Raw genomic sequence first — 19,659 nt, forward strand, 5'->3', positions numbered from 1 at the left:
TGCGGAACTGACCTCCTGATAAGATGGTATCTGCAAGAGGCCTTCACCTGCAGAGCACAGTGATCAACTGGGCATATAAGGAGTAAGATGATCTTTCAGGTATCCTGGTCCCAAGCTGTATAGGGCTTTGTACACCAATGCCAGCACCTTGAACTTAATGTGGTAGCTAATGGCAATCGGTACAAATCTTTCTGTTGGTGATATCCTGCCCCAGCGAGCAGTCACACCACTGCATTTTGCACCAGCTACAGCTTCTGGACCAACCTCAAGGGCCCGACATAGAGTGCATTACAGTAATCCAGCCTGGAGGTTGCCAGCACATGAAGGGCAGTGGGCAGGGTACCCTGGTCCAGAAATAGCCACAGTTGTTTTCCTAACCAAAGCTGCTTAAAGGCACTCCTAGCCACTGACATTGCCACTGATTTCTTCTATTGACCCAGGCTAAAGCCTGGGTTAAAGCCAATTTTTCCTTAACACCTTGAAAAGTGTGCCTGAGCAGCAACTTAGAGTGTGCTACAGAGGTCAAGAGCCTGTGTGCACCATCAGGGCTTTGTTTTGATCTTATGCAGGATAGCTGCAATCATACAATGCAACAGGATCCCTTTTTAATTTAAATTTTATTTTTAGACCACATCTTTTACAGTGTATTGGAACCTCTTTGTTTCTCCAGCATGGGTCCTCAGCAGGAAAACAGCCTTCATTTCCCATCCATCCTTCCATGTGTCACCCTGGGCTCCTACTGGGAGGAACGGTGGGAGATAAATAAATAATTAATAAATACATTTTGAAAATCTTTTGTTTAATATTTCTGAAGGCAGTGTCTTCCTTCTCCTCCAGCAATCTATGTCTCTGTGAGGTGTGCAGTCACGAGGGAGTGAATCAAGATGAGGACAAGGTATTGATTTTTCCTCTAAACCATTGTCCGGATGAAAATCCCAGTCATCTACCTCCAAAACTGCTATTTGCACCATTAGGGAAAACGTTTGTATGCTCATAAGCAGTCATGTAGTGGCAAATTCAGAAGTGCAGGTTCCCTTCATGATAGTCACAGCCACACACCCTCCCCTTTTTTTCTTTTGCTGCTCGATTGAGAATGAGATCCTTGTTAATGCCTTCCCCCACAACAACAGACGTCCCTAGGAGCCAATCAGCATGAAAGGGGAGAGTGTTAGCTACTGAAAAGAGTCTTCTCAGTGGCTGACTCACCTCCTTTCACTCTGAGTGGGTGCAATCAGCAGGAAAGGAAGCAAGTTTGAAAACTCTTCTCAGTGGCTAGCATATTGCCTGTTCATGCTGATTGCCTTGTAGGACACTGGAGACATAAGGACCCTGCTCCCAAAAAGTAAGGGGTCTAAGACCCCCCAAGACCCTGGTCATAGAATCATAGAGTTGGAAGGGGTCTTGTAGGCCATCGAGTCCAACCCCCTGCTCACAGCAGGAAATCCACAGCTAGAGCATCTCCCGCAGACAGCTGTCCAGCCTCTGCTCGAAGACATCCAGCAAAGGGGATCCCACCACCTCCCTAGGCAGTTGGTTCCATTGCCGAACCGACCTTACTGTCAATAAGTTCCTTCTAATGTCCAGTCTGAATCTACGCTCCTGCAACTTAAAACCATTAGACCTAGTCCTACCCTCTGGGGCAGCAGAGAACAAATCTGTACCCTCCTCTATGTGACAGCCCTTCAGGTACTTAAAGAGTGCAATCATGTCACCCCTCAGCCTTCTCTTCACCAGACTGAACATGCCAAGTTCCTTCAACCTTTCCTCATAAGACTTGTTCTCCATACTGGCTATCATCCTCGTCGCCCTCTTCTGAACCCACTCTAACTTGTCTATATCCTTCTTAAAATGAGGCGCCCAGAACTGAACGCAGTATTCCAGATGAGGCCTAATGCAGAATATAGTGGGACTATTACTTCCCTCGACCTGGAAACTATATCTCTGTTTATGCAGCCCAAACCCGCATTTGCCTTTTTTGCCGCAGCATCACACTGCTGGGTCATGTTCAACTTGCGATCCACTACAATTCCAAGGTCCTTCTCAGACGCACTACTGCTAAGTCGGGTATTTCCCATCCTGTACCCGTGCATTTTGTTTTTGTGGCCTAAGTGCAGAATCTTGCATTTGTCTTTATTGAATTTCATTTTATTAATTTCAGCCCAATTTTCTAGTCTATCCAGGTCCCTTTGGATTTTATTCCTGTCTTCCATTGTGTTAGCTATCCCTCCCAGTTTCGTGTCATCCGCAAACTTAATAAGGATTCCCTCCACCTCATCATCTAAGTCATTGATAAAAATGTTGAAGAGTATCGGCCCCAGGACAGAACCCTGTGGCACTCCACTGGAAACCTCCTTCCAGTCCGAAGCAGAGCCACCGACGACCACTCTTTGAGTACGGTTTTCCAACCAGTTGTGAATCCACCTGACAGTATTTCCATGTAGTCCACATTTGATGAGTTTGCTAATCAAAAGGTCGTGGGGGACTTTGTCAAACGCTTTGCTGAAATCTAGATAGATGACATCTACAGCATTTCCACCATCTGCTAAGCTAGTGACCCGATCAAAAAAAGAGATGAGATTAGTTTGACAGGATTTTTTCTTGACAAACCCATGCTGGCTCCTACCAATCACAGCATTGTCATCTAGATAGTTGCCAATGGACTCTTTTATTATCTGTTCTAATATCTTTCCCGGTATTGAAGTCAGACTGACCGGCCTGTAATTCCCTGGATCTTCTTTTTTACCCTTTTTAAAGAGTGGGACAACGTTTGCCCGTCTCCAATCCTCCAGCACCTCTCCCGTTCTCCAGGATTTCTCAAAGATGATGGCAAGAGGTTCCGAGAGTACATCAGCAAGTTCCTTCAATAGTCTGGGATGCAGTTCATCAGGCCCTGGAGATTTGAACTCATTTAGGTTAACTAGGTATTTCCTTATCAATCTTGAACTGCAATCCCGACCCCTTACTGAGATTGCTACCGATGCAAGGTTGCACAGCGTTCCCTTTTTGGGAGAAAACAGAGGCAAAATAGGCGTTGAGCAGTTCTGCCTTTTCCTTGTTATCTGTCAACATTTTGCCATCCTCATTGAGCAGTAGTCCCACCGTTTCCTTGGTCTTTCTCTTGCTTCGAACATATCTGAAAAACCCCTTTTTGTTGTTCCTCGCTTCCCTCGCCAGCTTGCTAAAATCGGCTTTCCTGAAATCCAAGGTCCATGTTTGTCTATATTCTTCTTTGGCTTTCCCCAGAATCACGAATTCCAGCATTACGTGGTCACTTTCCCCCAAGGTACCGACCGCTTTAATTCCTGTGACCAATTCGTCCCAATTGGTCGACTACACCCCTGCTCATAAGTCATGATAATAGTAGTACAGCTTGGTTAAATGAGGAGCCAAAAGATGCAGAAAAGTGCTTTGTAATAAAATCCAGGGAATTGCCAAACCTGCTATTCATTTGCTGGAATGTAATGATGAAGAAAAAGGTACCTCTGACCTAATCTACAATGAGACATATGGGTCTGGAAAGTGTTTCTGAGGTACAGGACTCGTGATGTTACAGTCTACACAGAACATGCAAAAAGAAAGAATGCAACTGCCCTCGACATGATGTGTTCCCTGAAATATCATGCCCTCTAAATAACCACTTTATTCCATTCCAATGTTAACACAGACATCAGAGGATCTGTTCTGTGTACTATCACCATTGGAGAAGTGACAGGTGAGAACAAGAGATGAGGCCTTCTCTGTGATGGCCATCAGCTTGCTTCAGATTGCAGGAACTGTAAAACCCACTTACTTGTTTCAGCACACTTTCAACCTGTGACAGTTACTGCATGTTTACTTCCACTCAGTGCTTTTTTTGTGATGGCACTCACTGGTATGGAATACTATTGCCTCTATTTTTATTGCCCATGGCAGCCATTTTGTGCTGGCACTAAAGACACTTTTATTATTTATTTATTAGATTTATATCCCACCCTTCCTCTCAGTAGGAGCTCAGGGAGGCACTTATCTCAAGATGTGAGCACCTCATTTTTAACCAAAAAAGAGAGAGCATTTCTTCCACTGCTATTTTTTTGTGGGTTTTTAATTTTTTCTTTTGTTTTAAATTTGGAACTTTTTATTGGGAGGCCAGGGTTTGAATCCCCACACAGCCATGAAGTTCACTGGGTGACCTTGGGCCAGCCACTGCCTCTCAGCCTCAGAGGAAGGCAATGGTAAACTCCCTCTGAATATTGCTTACCATAAAAACCCTATTCAGAGGGTCGCCGTAAGATGGAATCGACTTGAAGGCAGGCCATTTCCTTTTTTTAAATTATTTTTGTTCTCTGAAAATGCCACATACAAAAGCAAGATACGCACACACACACACATCACACACACATATATGAATGAAAATAATATTGAGAATTGGTTTTATATAGCTACTTCTGTGTGTGAATAGGTTTTTTCTAACTATCTAGAAAAGATAAATTGATGTTTACTGAACTTTTGTTCAATTTTGCTTGCTAAAAACTGAATTGTTGGCGAATGAGCCCATAGGATATAAAGCACATCATACATTTAATTCTTGTACTTACCTGAACATGCTGATAATATGAGGCATATCTTTACTATAAAATCATCATTCTCTGCCACTTGACAAGAAAAAGCTCTTCTCAGGCTGATATTATCAGTCACTCTCTAAAGGGTAATACTATGCAAAGCCAGGTGATAACAGGTGGAAGGTCCACAAGGATGGGTGGAAAAAGAAACACTCACTAGCTGGTTAAACTAGTTTGTTGGCTCTTTCACCAGGCATTAAAAGTCCAAGGATAATTAAATTATCTTTGTCGTAAACTTAGATCACACAGAAATGACAATGGTTCAGTTATTCCATAGTGAGTTTAATACCTCAAAGGAGTATAATGGAAACTCTTGAGATTAGTTGTAATTCATTTGAAAAGTGGATATTTTATGGGGTTGACATAAAGATGATGAGAAAAGTTCTGTAGTGGAGCACATGCATGCAGAAAGTCCCTAGTTCAACCCATAACATCTTCCAGTAGGGCTGGGAAAGACTCCGGTCTGAAAACATGGAGGGCCGTTACCAGTGTGTGTAAGTACTGTCTGCACCAAGGATGAGAAACCTGTGGCCCTCCAAGATGGCCAGGGATGACTGAAGTTTGAGCCTAGCAACATCTGGAGAACCAGATGTTCCCCATGCCTGGCCAATGCTGTCTTCCAGTGGCTCTCCAGGCTTTCAGACAGCACTTGGCTAGATAGACTAATGGTCTGTTGTGGTATAAGGCAGTTTCCTATGTTCCTGTGGTGTCCTTCACTTTGAAAGTGTTTTTTTTTTAATGCAATGATCACCAGAGCCAACGCAAGGCATTTTGCTTTCTGAGGTGAAGGATAAGATTGTTCCCCCTCCTAATTCCATGTACAAAAGCCAGTCCAAGAAGCAGCTAGACTACCAATTGGCTCTTACTTCAACACTGGCAACAGGATACTATTTTTCACCACACCGAGGACAGCAGGCTAACAAGGGGTGGAAAGCAAGTTGTGCAAAGCACACACCACTTTTTCAGCACCTTGGCACCACTCACTGCCTCTCAGCATTTACTACATGAGGCTGCTGTCTCACTTTGCCTAATGGTGGGGCTGGCCCTGACAGTTACTATGGTCACATCCACACCATGCATTAAAAGCACATGGCTTCCCCCCCAAAGAGTCCCAGGAAATGTAGTTTAAGGGTGCTGGGAAATGTAATTCAGTATGGGGTGAACTACAGTTCCCAGGATTCTTTGGGGGAAGCTATGTGTTTTAAATGAGCTTTAAATGTGCTTTAAATGTATGGTGTGGACTGTGGAGCCACATATTATTTGTTTGCATTTCTAAATCCATCCTGGTGAAAACTAAAAAAAAGCAACTAAAGCTAATGAAAATCTAATGATGATTAGTCAATCAATCATCCCAGAACAAATGAATCCTAGAATTCATTTTGCAAACTCAATTAAGAATGCAGTCACCTAAAACAATTTTCTGAAATTTTCCAGAAAAGGACTGGAACAACCACAAGACAGAATTATTCTGGAGTGGAGACAACAAAGGAAGAAGGAAATGTGGTAAGGCACATGGGAAGGAGAAGCAATGGTAAGAAAAGGGAAGTGTGAGTAATTGCAGCTACACATATGTGCAGCCCAACCAATATGCATGTCTACTAAATTAAATGGAGCTTCTTCCTAAGTATTTGTGCATAGGATTCAAGCCTTAAGCTTTGTTTCAGCAGAGAATGCAGACTGGAGGGTTACTCCTCGGTCTAGAACCAGGTCTTTTTTGTGGTGGCCAAAAAAGTTCACAGTGAGCTCCCTAAGAAGACATGGAAAAGTACTTGCTTGTAATTTTTAGTTACTATAATATACACACACTTGCACACACATAAATATATATGCCTCCAGAGCATAATGTGCCTCTGAAGCCTTATTTTTTCTCCTTGGCTGGTGCTCTTCAATACAGGATTTTAAGTTATTTTAAGTATCTTGTAAAGATTTTATGGAGTGCTTTGGGGTATTTTGTACAGATTCGATGAAAACATGGACAAGGAAGGGGATCACATCTGTTGGCCCCGTCCTCTCATCTGTGCATTCAGTGAGAGGCGTGAAAGGGGCTCTTACATACATTACATACATACATTCAGTTGTATTCCTGTAAGAAAACTGATTCTGCAGGGCCATCAATAACATGTTAAATCCTATAAGCGTACAGCATGTAAAGGCTTCTTCCACACCTTCTGCTGAACACCCAGAGGTCAGGGCAAGGCCAGTGGGCACAATTCTGCTCCTCCTCTTTATGCATTCCTTCTACATGTTGTTGGAAATTGTGAAAGGAGTTCTTGAGAAGGCAGTGAAGCAGCATACAAATATTTAAATAAATAATCACATTTTAAAAACCCAACATCCTCATGGAAAATGTGGGTTCTAAGGAGAGAGATTGAGGCATCTGAAGATAAAGGGTGAACACTGGGAACTTTCTCATGCCAGATCAATCTATTGGTCCATCTAGGCCACTAATCTCTGAATGGCAGATGCTCTGCACAGTCTCAGGCTGAGGTCTTTCCCCATCATCTCTTTTCAGTTTTTGACTCTTTGCACTGCAGGTGCCTGGGATTGTGCTCTACCTCTAAGCTATGACCCCTTCCTAAGGGGGTCAAAAACAGCTGAGAGATCAAAAGTCATGCTCCCCATTTCATTCTCAGGCTGAGGATAGTCCAGAATGGTTACCAACGTAGTTTGAGTTCATCCATCCTGAAATGAACCCAGAAATGCCTGAAACAACCTTGGCCTGGAAGCAGCCCTGTGGCCAGCCTTCCTTGTTTGGTGGGGCAGCCACATTTTTGGTGGAGTATTTGGGGGGGGGAGGTGCAGCTGGTAAATTAAGCATAGCCTCTCTAATTGAAAATAACAACAATGGATGTTCCCCATGTCTCTGAATGTTCCAAAATGTGTGGAACAAAGAATTAAGAGCCAATGCAGGACATCAAGGAGGAAGCACATTTGTAGCCTAATAAATTGATCAATTTGTGTAATATATGGGAAGAATAAGCATAGGGATAAGTTGTGTGTATTCCTTGTTTTCTATTTGTAATATCCACTTGTACTAACTCTGTTTTAATAACAATAAGAAAAAATAAAATCTATGTAAAACAACGGACTATGTATATATTCAAATGTCAACAATATGGTGCTTAATAGGTAGTAAATATAACTGCTTTCCCCAACCTGGTGCCCTCCATATGTTTTTGCCTATAACTTCTACCAACCTCAGCCAGCATATGCAAGGTGCAAGATTGGGGAAAGAGTCATTGTTTTGGTTTTGAGCATGGAGTTGTTTCTAAAACAAATGTCATAGTGAAATTCCAAGTTTTAACTTTTGTTTTAGACGCATGGAAATCACTTTAAGCATGTCAAACAATTCTTGCTGCATTTCAATAACAGGCTTATTGTGCCCATTTCAATCATTCTTGATCCTAGAACTAAACAAGATAGAGACAGTCACCCCTTTCTGCTTTCAAAGGGAAGGGCTCTGAATGTGTGTAGGAGCGGGACAGGAACCTTTGCCTCAGCCCTGTGCATTCCAGCGCATATCCACAAAATTTTCTTGAGTAGTCAGTCATTATGACTGTTCTGTCCTGCTTTTAATGGTTTTTAGGTTTTTATATTGCTGTACAAGGATATTATATGAATACTTTTATAAATAAATAAATGTGTATCCATACATAGGACCAGAGCAGGTATGTGATGGAATACATGGGCGGGGAGAGGAGAGATCCCATCCCCAAAAGGACTGGTGTGGTATAATGATTAGAATGTCAAATATGGACTGAAGGATCTTAAGTTCAAATACTTCCTTGGGTTCAAATCCTTGTGTTTTTATTTTATTCATCATCATCGACATCGTCAAAATAGTATCACACATAGCAAAAAAGAGACAGCAAAGGAAGTAAAGCAGAGCCAAACACTAAAAGAGGGGGAACAAGTTGTTATTCATCCTGGAGGCACATTAAAACATCATGGGTTATTGCATGCCATCCTATATGCCAAGTATGCCATCCATGACATGTAGTTCTACATGGCATGGTTCTAAGATCAAGATGTATGAAACCCTGGAGTTCCTTGGGGACAGGGCAATATGTAACTTAATAAATGCATGCATTTTAAATGAAAGCTCAGTTTGTTGAACTAATGCCTAGTTAAGATGAAATTTTAATGCTGACACTCTGTAAGAATAATTAAATATGTCAAGGCACACAATTTCCTTTAGTCCTTAGGCTTCAGTTGTACCAGTGTTATTATTACAATCAACCACCTTTCTGTGCCCACTTTAGTACAGCAAAGCCTTTCTTACATAGATTAAAGCTCCTGGGATTGAAGGCTCTTGGACTGTGCAAACTACTTCTGACAAAGTCGTATTCATAGTAACCAAGCTAATCAAGCATGCTCACTTCATATAAAGGCATAACTGATGGAAAACAAAAAGAGTTGTTAGAAGCAAAACTTTGTATCAGTGTAATGTCCCACCAAGAATAACTAAGTAAAGTGATGCAAGGGCTAGTGATTACAACAGGGTATGAAAACTGACATAGTTAAATAATGATGGAAATCATTTTTGCCCATTTTTGTATTATATTGTATTGCCCATTGATTGCCACTACCACACATGATCACAGATGGAAAGAAAGAGGCTTGGGCAAGGGCAGTGCTCAGTAATATGGACCTCATGCCTACTGATAGAAATTATGAATGATGGCGGAACTCCATAAAATGTCAGGAAAGAGTCCCTTCGCTGCTATTATCTCAGGAGCCAACAGAACAGGGAAACCTTTACTCTAAGTGCAGCTGCCTCATGTGGTGAACCTGGAGAGATGCAGCTTAAAGCATCTTTAGGCTCTGGGCTGGCCCTGCCCACTCAGGCTGGCCATTGGGCCCTCCTAGACAAGAAGGTCTGTATTCTTTGTGCTGTGACTGACTGAGCAACAGCAATCTTCATGGCTCTGGTGTCTCAGCTCTGACTCCCTGGTTAATTTTCTCGTTACTGATGAACATCTTATATAATGCACTTAGGTCCATGTTCGGGTAGCCATTGGGTTATGTTGGCATGTCTAGGGTGTCACATATGCTTTTATTGAAATATAGGCTTGCATCTGTTCAGTTCAGGATTATTGGCACATACTCCTCTGAGGGCATTTTCTGGCACAAGAAAAAAAAAATCTGCTTGATCCCCTGCTGATATGTCAATAATCTTTCTCTTGACCATAACCAACTTAGTGCAGTTATCTGCAACTTGCTATTTTCAAGAATATCACATTAGATGCACAACATTTCCCACTACTTTGAAGAATTTTGTTCCAACTATGATGTTTCTTCATTCTGAATATGCTCATACAGCATTTTCTGGATAACTCTGATCACAGGTGTTATGTCTTTAGTCTTTCTGAGATTTTAAAAGTCTGGTTATAAGCACAGGTGGCCCAGTGCCAGATGGTTGACAAACAAACTTATAGGCTATAGCATTAATTGTGATAGGAACATAGGAAACTCTCTGAAAGCAAGTCAGACCATTGCTCCATCTAGCCCAGTATTGTCTACACTGACTGGCAGAAGCTCTCTAAGATTTCAGACAGAGGTCTCTTCCAGTCCTACCTGGAGATGCTGGAGAATAAACCTGGAACCTTCTGCACCCAAAGCAAATGCTCTGCCACTAAGCTATGGCCCTTCTCTGATTGTGGCCATTTAAAAAATCTTAACACAGAGGCAAATAGCACCGTTCTTCACCTGTGCCATATTTCAGTTTACCAGTAAATTTGTGGGCAATATCAGTAGTTTCGTGCTCTCTTGAGAGCCAGTGTGGTATTGTGGTTAGAGTGTTGGACACTGACCTGGGAGACCAGTGTTCAAATCCCCACTTGACCATGAAGCTTACTGGGTGATCTTGGGCCAGTCACTGTGTCTCAGACTAACCTATCTCACAAGTTGTTGTGGGGACAAAATTGTGGGGGGACCATGTTTATATGCCACCTTGTGCTCTTTGGAGGAAAGGTGGGACACAGATGTAATAATAAATAAATATTTCCCCAAGCAGCAAAAGGTTTAAAGGGCAGCTGCTTTGTACCAGCTCAGACTATTGGTCCAGCATTTTCTACTCTGACTGGCAGCAGCTTCCCACGGTCTTGGGCGCAGGGCATCACCACCTACATGAATCTTTTAAGCGGAGATGCCAGAATAGATCCTGGAAGTTTCTTCATGCTAATATCACTTGAGCTATCCATGGTTCCTAATTATAGAAGCAGTTTCCTTATGACAGAACATGGGAGATCTGTTTTGTTTATTTCCAAATATACAGGTTGAGCAGGAGGAAGCAAATAGGCAATGATTAATCCTAAAATAACATCAGCCCGCACAAGCAAGACACACACACATGGCTGCTACTTACCCTTACCCACATTCTGCTATTATATGCATCTAACAGATGGCTGTTTTTTTAAAATGTCATAATTAGTCAAAGATTTTGAAATCAGCTGTATACCCTTTAACTTTATATTTTAAAATTAAGAGAATCTTAAGAGAAGAATATAAAACTGAACTGGAAATCTGTGGGTAAATGCAACTTCTGCACGGTTCAGCAACTTTAATGTAATTGAATAGGAACAGCTCCTTTTTATCAGCAACTCTAACTGAAGTAGTCCGAATGACATATGAATCACGTTTGGTTTATGCATGGATCGGCATTAATGCTAATAACCTTTCCAGCTTCCTCATCTGTTTCCATCAACCTTTTCCAAAGTTCCAGGTGCAGAAACCTGAGACAACCAGACCAAGAAAAGAGAAAAAACAGAAGAAGGCAAGTGGGACCTATAATAAAAGTTTGCTGTGTGTCTTCACCTTTTTGAAGGACTGCTCCTGTTCAGGGCATTTGTCCTGACAGCCAGCCATACCTTCTTCCAAGATTCTATAAGCTAATCTGCAAGGCGCTCAAGTAGACCATTCTCTGTTTCTGTTTTACTTGACAGTCAATATTATGTTGCTACAAGCATGCTCCGCACTTCATAGGCTGTTTTGAGCAGGGGGGGGAGAGTTCCCCCTTAGTTGGAGTCACCAAAGAGAGTAATAGTTTAGTGTTAGTTCTTAGTCACTAAAGAGAGTGTTGTTTTTTATTTGGAGTCCTCCTTTTGAGGGGGGGAGTTCCCACGTAGGTGGTGTGTGTTTCATTTGTACTGTGATAAATCTCAGGGTCCTCCCTGTTGTCATGAGCTCTAGGGAGAACTGTTGGCAGGACTGGTCTGAGGAGGAGGAGATCTGGGATCCAAGGGGGGGGCGCAGTGGTCTGGGAGTGATGGATGGGGATGCTAGGGAGGGGCCAAGTGGTCTGCTTGTTGACAGCCCTTCCATCAAGGTATTAGCCAACATGGATGCAGGGGATGAGTTTATTTATTTATTGCATTTGTATACCACCCCATAGCCAAAGCTCTCTGGGCGGTTTACAACAAAGTTGTCAATCTTGCCCCTTACCCTGCCTCCAGCTCTGAGCCAGCCTTCTGTTGTGAAGGAGAGGATGCCAGAGGTGGATCTGGGGGATGATCTGGCTGAATCATTTCCACCTCTGTTGGCACAGATGCCTGGAGTCTGCACAAGTGCATGCAGACTGAGCCCATTAACCATTTGCTTGCTCAGTCCCGAGCCAAGAGAGAAGTCCTGTGCAAGTAGTTTTGCCTGCCCCCTCCTTCCAAAGGGAGACTCGGGAGGTGTGTCAGGTGTTGCGACAACCCATTTGCTTGTGTAGCTTTGTAATGATCTTTAACATCATTTGAACTATAATCTGATCAATATTCCAAGTGTGTGCTTACCTGTGGATTAAAGCCATTGGCCATAACTGAGCCCTGAGTGAATTGGTTGGTGGGAGCCAAGATGCCCACCCCCAACCATGCTGATTCCTCCCTCTTGTTCCTTTGTAGCCTCGTTTTGGCCAGATTTGTGTTGGTCCCCCCACTTGAGTTTGCTATTAAAGGGAGTGGATACACAGATCAAAACTGTTAAGGATTGAAAATTGATCTCCTACAGGAGGACATTCCTCTTTCTCTCTAGCTTGTCACTCAGGGGCCAGGCCGCCAATTCCACCAGCAATGTATGCAACCATGAAACCAGAAGGCATTTTAAAAAGGAAGTTCCCACTGAGAAGGAACACAACTTCAGGGTGCTATTTTTCACTCTCTTCTCTAAATATATAGGGCCATAGAGCTGAGTTACAGGGGCATCACTAGGGCGGTGTGGCAGGTGCGGGCCGCACCGGGTAACACCCCAAAACGGGGGTGACACCAGGAGCCCCCCCCCCAGGCACCGCCGGGAAGCGGGGCAGGCAGGCAGAGAGCTGCCCTGCCTGCACTAACACGTGGAAGGTGACGGCGGCGGCGCCCTAGTGACACCCCTGCTTCCATCGACTCCCGAGTGGAAACCCAGGAGAGTTCAGCCCTCACAGCTGCGCCAAAGTCCGGGCTTTCTCCAGGGCTGGCATTTCTGACCCGGAGAGACGAGAGGGAGAAAAAACCCTAGCCTAAAAGACCCGGATGTCGAGGCCTGTTCCCCTACATTTTGAAGTCTATGCTGGTTCCAAGTCACGGGGAAATTAGGTTGTGGCCCAGGCGCAAACCATGTCGCCAGGACACGTGCGCTCGTTGCTTGTCTCCGCCCATGTGGCTTGCAAGGGGAGTAGGTGGGGCTAGGCGGCAGAGCGCACAGCTGGGTTGGTTACTCCGGATTTATTCATCCAAAGTAGCTAATCCGAGATGTCATGACCAAGACCGTGCAGGGGCATCACTAGGGCGGTGCGACAGGTGCGGGCCGCACCGGGTGACACCTCAAGATGGGGATGACACAAGGAGCCGCCCCCCCAGGCACCGCTGGGAAGCGGGGCAGGCAGGCGGAGAGCTACCCTGCCCACGCTAACACGTGGAAGGCGGCGCCGGCGGCGCCCTAGTGACACCCCAGCTTTCATCGACTCCCGAGTGGAAACCCGGGAGAGTTCAGCCCTCGCAGCTGCGCCAAAGTCCAGGCTTTCTCCAGGGCTGGCATAAGAACATAAGAACATAAGAAGAGCCTGCTGGATCAGGCCAGTGGCCCATCTAGTCCTGCATCCTGTTCTCACAGTGGCCAACCAGGTGCCTGCTGGAAGCCCGCAAGCAGGACCCGAGTGCAAGAACACTCTCCCCTCCTGAGGCTTCTGGCAACTGGTTTTCAGAAGCATGCTGCCTCTGACTAGGGTGGCACAGCACAGCCATCATGGCTAGTAGCCATTGATAGCCCTGTCCTCCATGAATTTGTCTAATCTTCTTTTAAAGCCATCCAAGATGGTGGCCATTACTTCATCTTGTGGGAGCAAATTCCATAGTTTAACTATGCGCTGAGTAAAGAAGTACTTCCTTTTGTCTGTCCTGAATCTTCCAACATTCAGCTTCTTTGAATGTCCACGAGTTCTAGTATTATGAGAGAGGGAGAAGAACTTTTCTCTATCCACTTTCTCAATGCCATGCATAATTTTATACACTTCTATCATGTCTCCTCTGACCCGCCTTTTCTCTAAACTAAAAAGCCCCAAATGCTGCAACCTTTCCTCGTAAGGGAGTCGCTCCATCCCCTTGATCATTCTGGTTGCCCTCTTCTGAACCTTTTCCAACTCTTTAATATCCTTTTTGAGATGAGGCGACCAGAACTGTACACATTATTCCAAATGCGGCCACACCATAGATTTATACAACGGCATTATGATATCGGCTGTTTTATTTTCAATACCTTTCCTAATTATCGCTAGCATGGAATTTGCCTTTTTCACAGCTGCCGCACACTGGGTCGACATTTTCATCGTGCTGTCCACTACAACCCCGAGGTCTCTCTCCTGGTCGGTCACCGCCAGTTCAGACCCCATGAGCGTATATGTGAAATTCAGATTTTTTGCTCCAATATGCATAATTTTACACTTGTTTATATTGAATTGCATTTGCCATTTTTCCGCCCATTCACTCAGTTTGGAGAGGTCTTTTTGGAGCTCTTCACAATCCTTTTTTGTTTTAACAACCCTGAACAATTGAGTGTCGTCAGCAAACTTGGCCACTTCACTGCTCGCTCCTAATTCTAGGTCATTAATGAACAAGTTGAAAAGTACAGGTCCCAATACCGATCCTTGAGGGACTCCACTTTCTACAGCCTTCCATTGGGAGAACTGTCCGTTTATTCCTACTCTCTGCTTTCTGCTTCTTAACCAATTCCTTATCCACAAGAGGACCTCTCCTCTTATTCCATGACTGCTAAGCTTCCTCAGAAGTCTTTGGTGAGGTACCTTGTCAAATGCTTTTTGAAAGTCTAAGTACACTATGTCCACTGGATCACCTCTATCTATATGCTTGTTGACACTCTCAAAGAATTCTAATAGGTTACTGAGACAGGACTTTCCCTTGCAGAAGCCATGCTGGCTCTGCTTCAGCAAGGCTTGTTCTTCTATGTGCTTAGTTAATCTAGCTTTAATAATACTTTCTACCAGTTTTCCAGGGACAGAAGTTAAGCTAACTGACCTGTAATTTCTGGATCCCCTCTGGATCCCTTTTTGAATATTGGCGTTACATTTGCCACTTTCCAGTCCTCAGGCACGGAGGACCCAAGGGACAAGTTACATATTTTAGTTAGCAGATCAGCAATTTCACATTTGAGTTCTTTGAGAACTCTCGGATGGATGCCATCCGGGCCCGGTGATTTGTCAGTTTTTATATTGTCCATTAAGCTTAGAACTTCCTCTCTCGTTACCACTATTTGTCTCAGTTCCTCAGAATCCCTTCCTGCAAATGTTAGTTCAGGTTCAGGGATCTGCCCTATATCTTCCACTGTGAAGACAGATGCAAGGAATTCATTTAGCTTCTCTGCAATCTCCTTATCGTTCTTTAGTACACCTTTGACTCCCTTATCATCCAAGGGTCCAATCGCCTCCCTAGATGGTCTCCTGCTTTGAATGTATTTATAGAATTTTTTGTTGTTGGTTTTTATGTTCTTAGCAATGTGCTCCTCAAATTCTTTTTTAGCATCCCTTATTGTCTTCTTGCATTTCTTTTGCCAGAGTTTGTGTCCTTTTTTATTTTCTTTGTTCGGACAAGACTTCCATTTTCTGAAGGAAGACTTTTTGCCTCTAAGAGCTTCCTTGACTTTGCTCGTTAACCATGCTGGCATCTTCTTGGCCCTGGCAGTACCTTTTCTGATCTGCGGTATGCACTCCAGTTGAGCCTCTAATATAGTGTTTTTAAACAACTTCCAAGCATTTTCGAGTGATGTGACCCTCTGGACTTTGTTTTTCAGCTTTCTTTTTACCAATCCCCTCATTTTTGTGAAGTTTCCTCTTTTGAAGTCAAATGTGACCGTGTTGGATTTTCTTGGCAATTGGCCATTTACATGTATGTTTAATTTAATAGCACTGTGGTCACTGCTCCCAGTCGGTTCAACAACACTTACATCTCGCACCAGGTCCCGGTCCCCACTGAGGATTAAGTCCAGGGTTGCCGTCCCTCAGGTCGGTTCCATGACCAACTGGTCTAGGGAATAGTCATTTAGAATATCTAGAAACTTTGCTTCTTTGTCATGACTGGAACACATATGCGGCCAGTCTATGTCCGGGTAGTTGAAGTCACCCATTACTACCACATTTCCTAGTTCGGATGCTTCCTCATTTTCATATCTCATCTCCAGGTCTCCCTGAGCATTTTGATCAGGGGGACGATAGATTGTTCCCAGTATTAAGTCCCTCCTGGGGCACGGTATCACCACCCACAACGATTCTGTGGAGGAGTCTGCCTCTTCTGGGGTTTCGAGCTTGCTGGATTAAATGCCTTCTTTCACGTATAGAGCGACTCCACCACCAATACGTCCTGCCCTGTCCTTCCAATATAGTTTATATCCAGGGATAACCGTATCCCACTGGTTTTCTCCATTCCACCAGGTCTCCGTTATGCTCACTATATCAATGCTGTCCTCTAAGACCAAGCACTCCAGTTCTCCCATCTTGGTTTGGAGGCTCCTAGCATTAGCGTACAGGCACTTTTAAGCAGTGTCTCTCTTCAAGTGTCTTTGGCACTTGTGGTTTGGCCTGTGGTAATTTTGCTCTTCTGAATTTATATCCTGTGCCCCTGCTCTCACAATGCCTACTTCTAGGCCTACCCCTTTTAAAATTTCATCATTTCTTTGGTTTTTATCCCAGGGGGGAGGTTTATTCTGAACCGGACCTTCCTCAGCTCCTGTCGGGTTTCCCCCCTCAGTCAGTTTAAAAGCTGCTCTGCTACCTTTTTAATTTTAAGTGCTAGCAGTCTGGTTCCATTCTGGTTCAAGTGGAGCCCGTCCCTTTTGTACAGGCTCGGCTTGTCCCAAAATGTTTCCCAGTGCCTAACAAATCCAAACCCCTCCTCCTGACACCATTGTCTCATCCACGCATTGAGACTGCAAAGCTGGGCCTGTCTGGCTGGTCCTGCGCGTGGAACCGGTAGCATTTCAGAGAAAGCCACCTTGGAGGTCCTGGCTTTCAGCATCCTACCTAGCAACCTAAATTTTGCTTCCAGGACCTCACGGCTGCATTTCCCCATGTTTTTGGTGCCAATGTGCACCACGACCACTGACTCCTCCCCAGCACTGTCTACCAAACTATCTAAACGACGGGCGATATCCGCAACCTTCGCACCAGGCAGGCAAAACACCTTGCGGTCTACATGCCCATCACACACCCCACTGTCTATGTTCCTAATGATCGAATCACCCACTACAAGGATCCCTCCACCTCCTGGAGATATATCCTCGGCACGAGAGGATAGCTGCTCATCCCCCAAGGAATGGGTCCCTTCTAAGGGATCGTTCCCCTCTTCCTCAGCTGGATGCTCTCCTTCCCTGAGACTGTCATTCTCCATGATAGCAGAAGAGCTATCATCCTCGAAGTGGGACACAGCTATAATGTCCCTGAAGGCCTCCTCCACACACCTCTCTGCCTCTCTCAGCTTTTCCAGGTCCGCCACCTTGGCCTCCAGGAAATGAAGTCGTTCCCGGAGAGCCAGGAGCTCATTGCACCGAGAGCACACCCACGACTTCTGTCCAACAGGCAGATAGTCATACATGCTGCAGGCGGTGCAAAACACTGGAAAGCCCCCACACCCCTGCTGGCTTCTTACCTGCATAGTTTTGTTGAAGGTTTATTACGTCAATGGGTTGGAGACTGCGGCTTAGTTGAGGTCAGGGAACAGATGGGCAAAGTGGGGGGCCCTGGCCTCCTCACCCTGCTGCCGAACTCACTTTGCTGCTTAACTCGCTCTGCTGCTTAACTCGTCTTGACGCTTTGTCAGCTGGGGCTTAACTCTTTAGGATTATCTCAGGCTTCCTTCCTTTGAAGGCAGGAAGGCAGGCTTCCTTCCTGAGCGAGGGGTGGGGCTGTTTAAGCTTTTGGCTGCTTTTAATCTAAGCAAGGGGCTGCGACGTCCAGGCAAGTCTTTTTTGTTTGTTGTTTTCCCACCTAGAACAGCCTGACCTTTCTTTAACCTAGGGAAACAGAGCTTGTGGTTGTGTTTCAGGAAGGCTAAAGCTGCCCTTTTTAGCAAGGACTGAGCTGACTCTCTCCCTGTATGTATCGGTGGAGTTTCCTTTTCCCCCTTCTCTCTGACTGGAATTTAGCCTTGTTTACAGTGTCCCTTGAAGCTTTCCTGCTAGGGTGGTGTTGGTCACTGCTCCCAAAATTATGTTCTTATGTTCTTATGTTCACGTCGATTGTGACTTATGGTGACCCTATGAATCAGTGACTTCCAAGAGCATCTGTCATGAACCACCCTGTTCAGATCTTGTAAGTTCAGGTCTGTGGCTTCCTTTATGGAATCAGTCCATCTCTTGTTTGGCCTTCCTCTTTTTCTACTCCCTTCTGTTCTTCCCAGCATGATTGTCTTTTCTAGTGAATCACGTCTTCTCATTATGTGTCCAAAGTATGGTAACCTCAGTTTCATCATTTTAGCTTCTAGTGACAGTTCTGGTTTAATTTGTTCTAACACCCAATTATCGGTCTTTTTCGCAGTCCATGGTATGTGCAAAGCTGTTCTCCAACACCACATTTCAAATGAAATTGCTCTCTCAAGTCCTTATGACTTGCTTTAAAAAAACTAAACAAGAAAACTTTTAACTTTTTAATATTTTTATTCCTACTTTTCATCAACCCTCCCCACAAAAATAATGATCAGCTTCTGTGTACAGCATTGCCTGCAGTCCAGGGGTAGCCATTGTGGCGCCCTCCACACTGGACTACACTCCCATCGTTCCTGATTATTGACCCGGCTGGCCCGGGGCTGATGGGATTTGTTGTTTGTTGTTGTTGTTTGTTGTTTGTTGTTGTTTGTTGTTGTTTGTTGTTGTTGTTTGTTGTTGTTGTTTGTTGTTGTTGTTTATTTCTACCCCGCCTTTTGGCCAAAAGGCCCTCAAGCCGGCTTACAAAAAAAATTAACACAAATATAAAAATACATCAATAAAAACAATACAATTTACAAAAAACAGCAGTTACAACATCCAATAAAATACATTAACAAATCACAAAGCAAAACTTCACTCCTCTCTTCTTGGCCTTCTAAAAAGGGCCCAGGAGAAAAGATGGGAGGCAAATGCCCATCTCCAAACCAGCAGAGACACACACAAAGCAAGAAAAGCCCCTCTAGAAGGAACAGAGAGAGGAAGCCGGCCCAGCAGTGGCAGACAAGGGAAACAGCAGCGGAGTCAACACCATCCCGGGAAACATGCCTCTCCGGTGAACCTTCCCAGTCTAGGTTCAAGGCACACTGTCCTCCACACTCCCAGCACATCTGATAGACAAAGAAGCAGGACAAAGGCTTGAGGAGGAGGCTGAAGATGGCCATGCTGGTGCTGAAGCGGGTGGTGTCAAGCAGCGAGGAAGAGCAACACAAGCCATGGTGGCAAGGACACTTGGCACATTCTTTACCAGTGATGGGCAACAGCTTGCTTCCACTGGAGGTTTCATTGTGGATCAGGCTCCATCTCTACCGAGTGTTTTTCATTATCCACAGCAAGGGGGGGGAGTAGTTGATGCAGCCTGAGTAGTGCTAGTGCATCTCTGTTCTTCTAAACA

Source organism: Rhineura floridana, chromosome 5 (assembly GCF_030035675.1).
Source record: "Rhineura floridana isolate rRhiFlo1 chromosome 5, rRhiFlo1.hap2, whole genome shotgun sequence".
Classification (NCBI taxonomy): domain Eukaryota; kingdom Metazoa; phylum Chordata; class Lepidosauria; order Squamata; family Rhineuridae; genus Rhineura; species Rhineura floridana.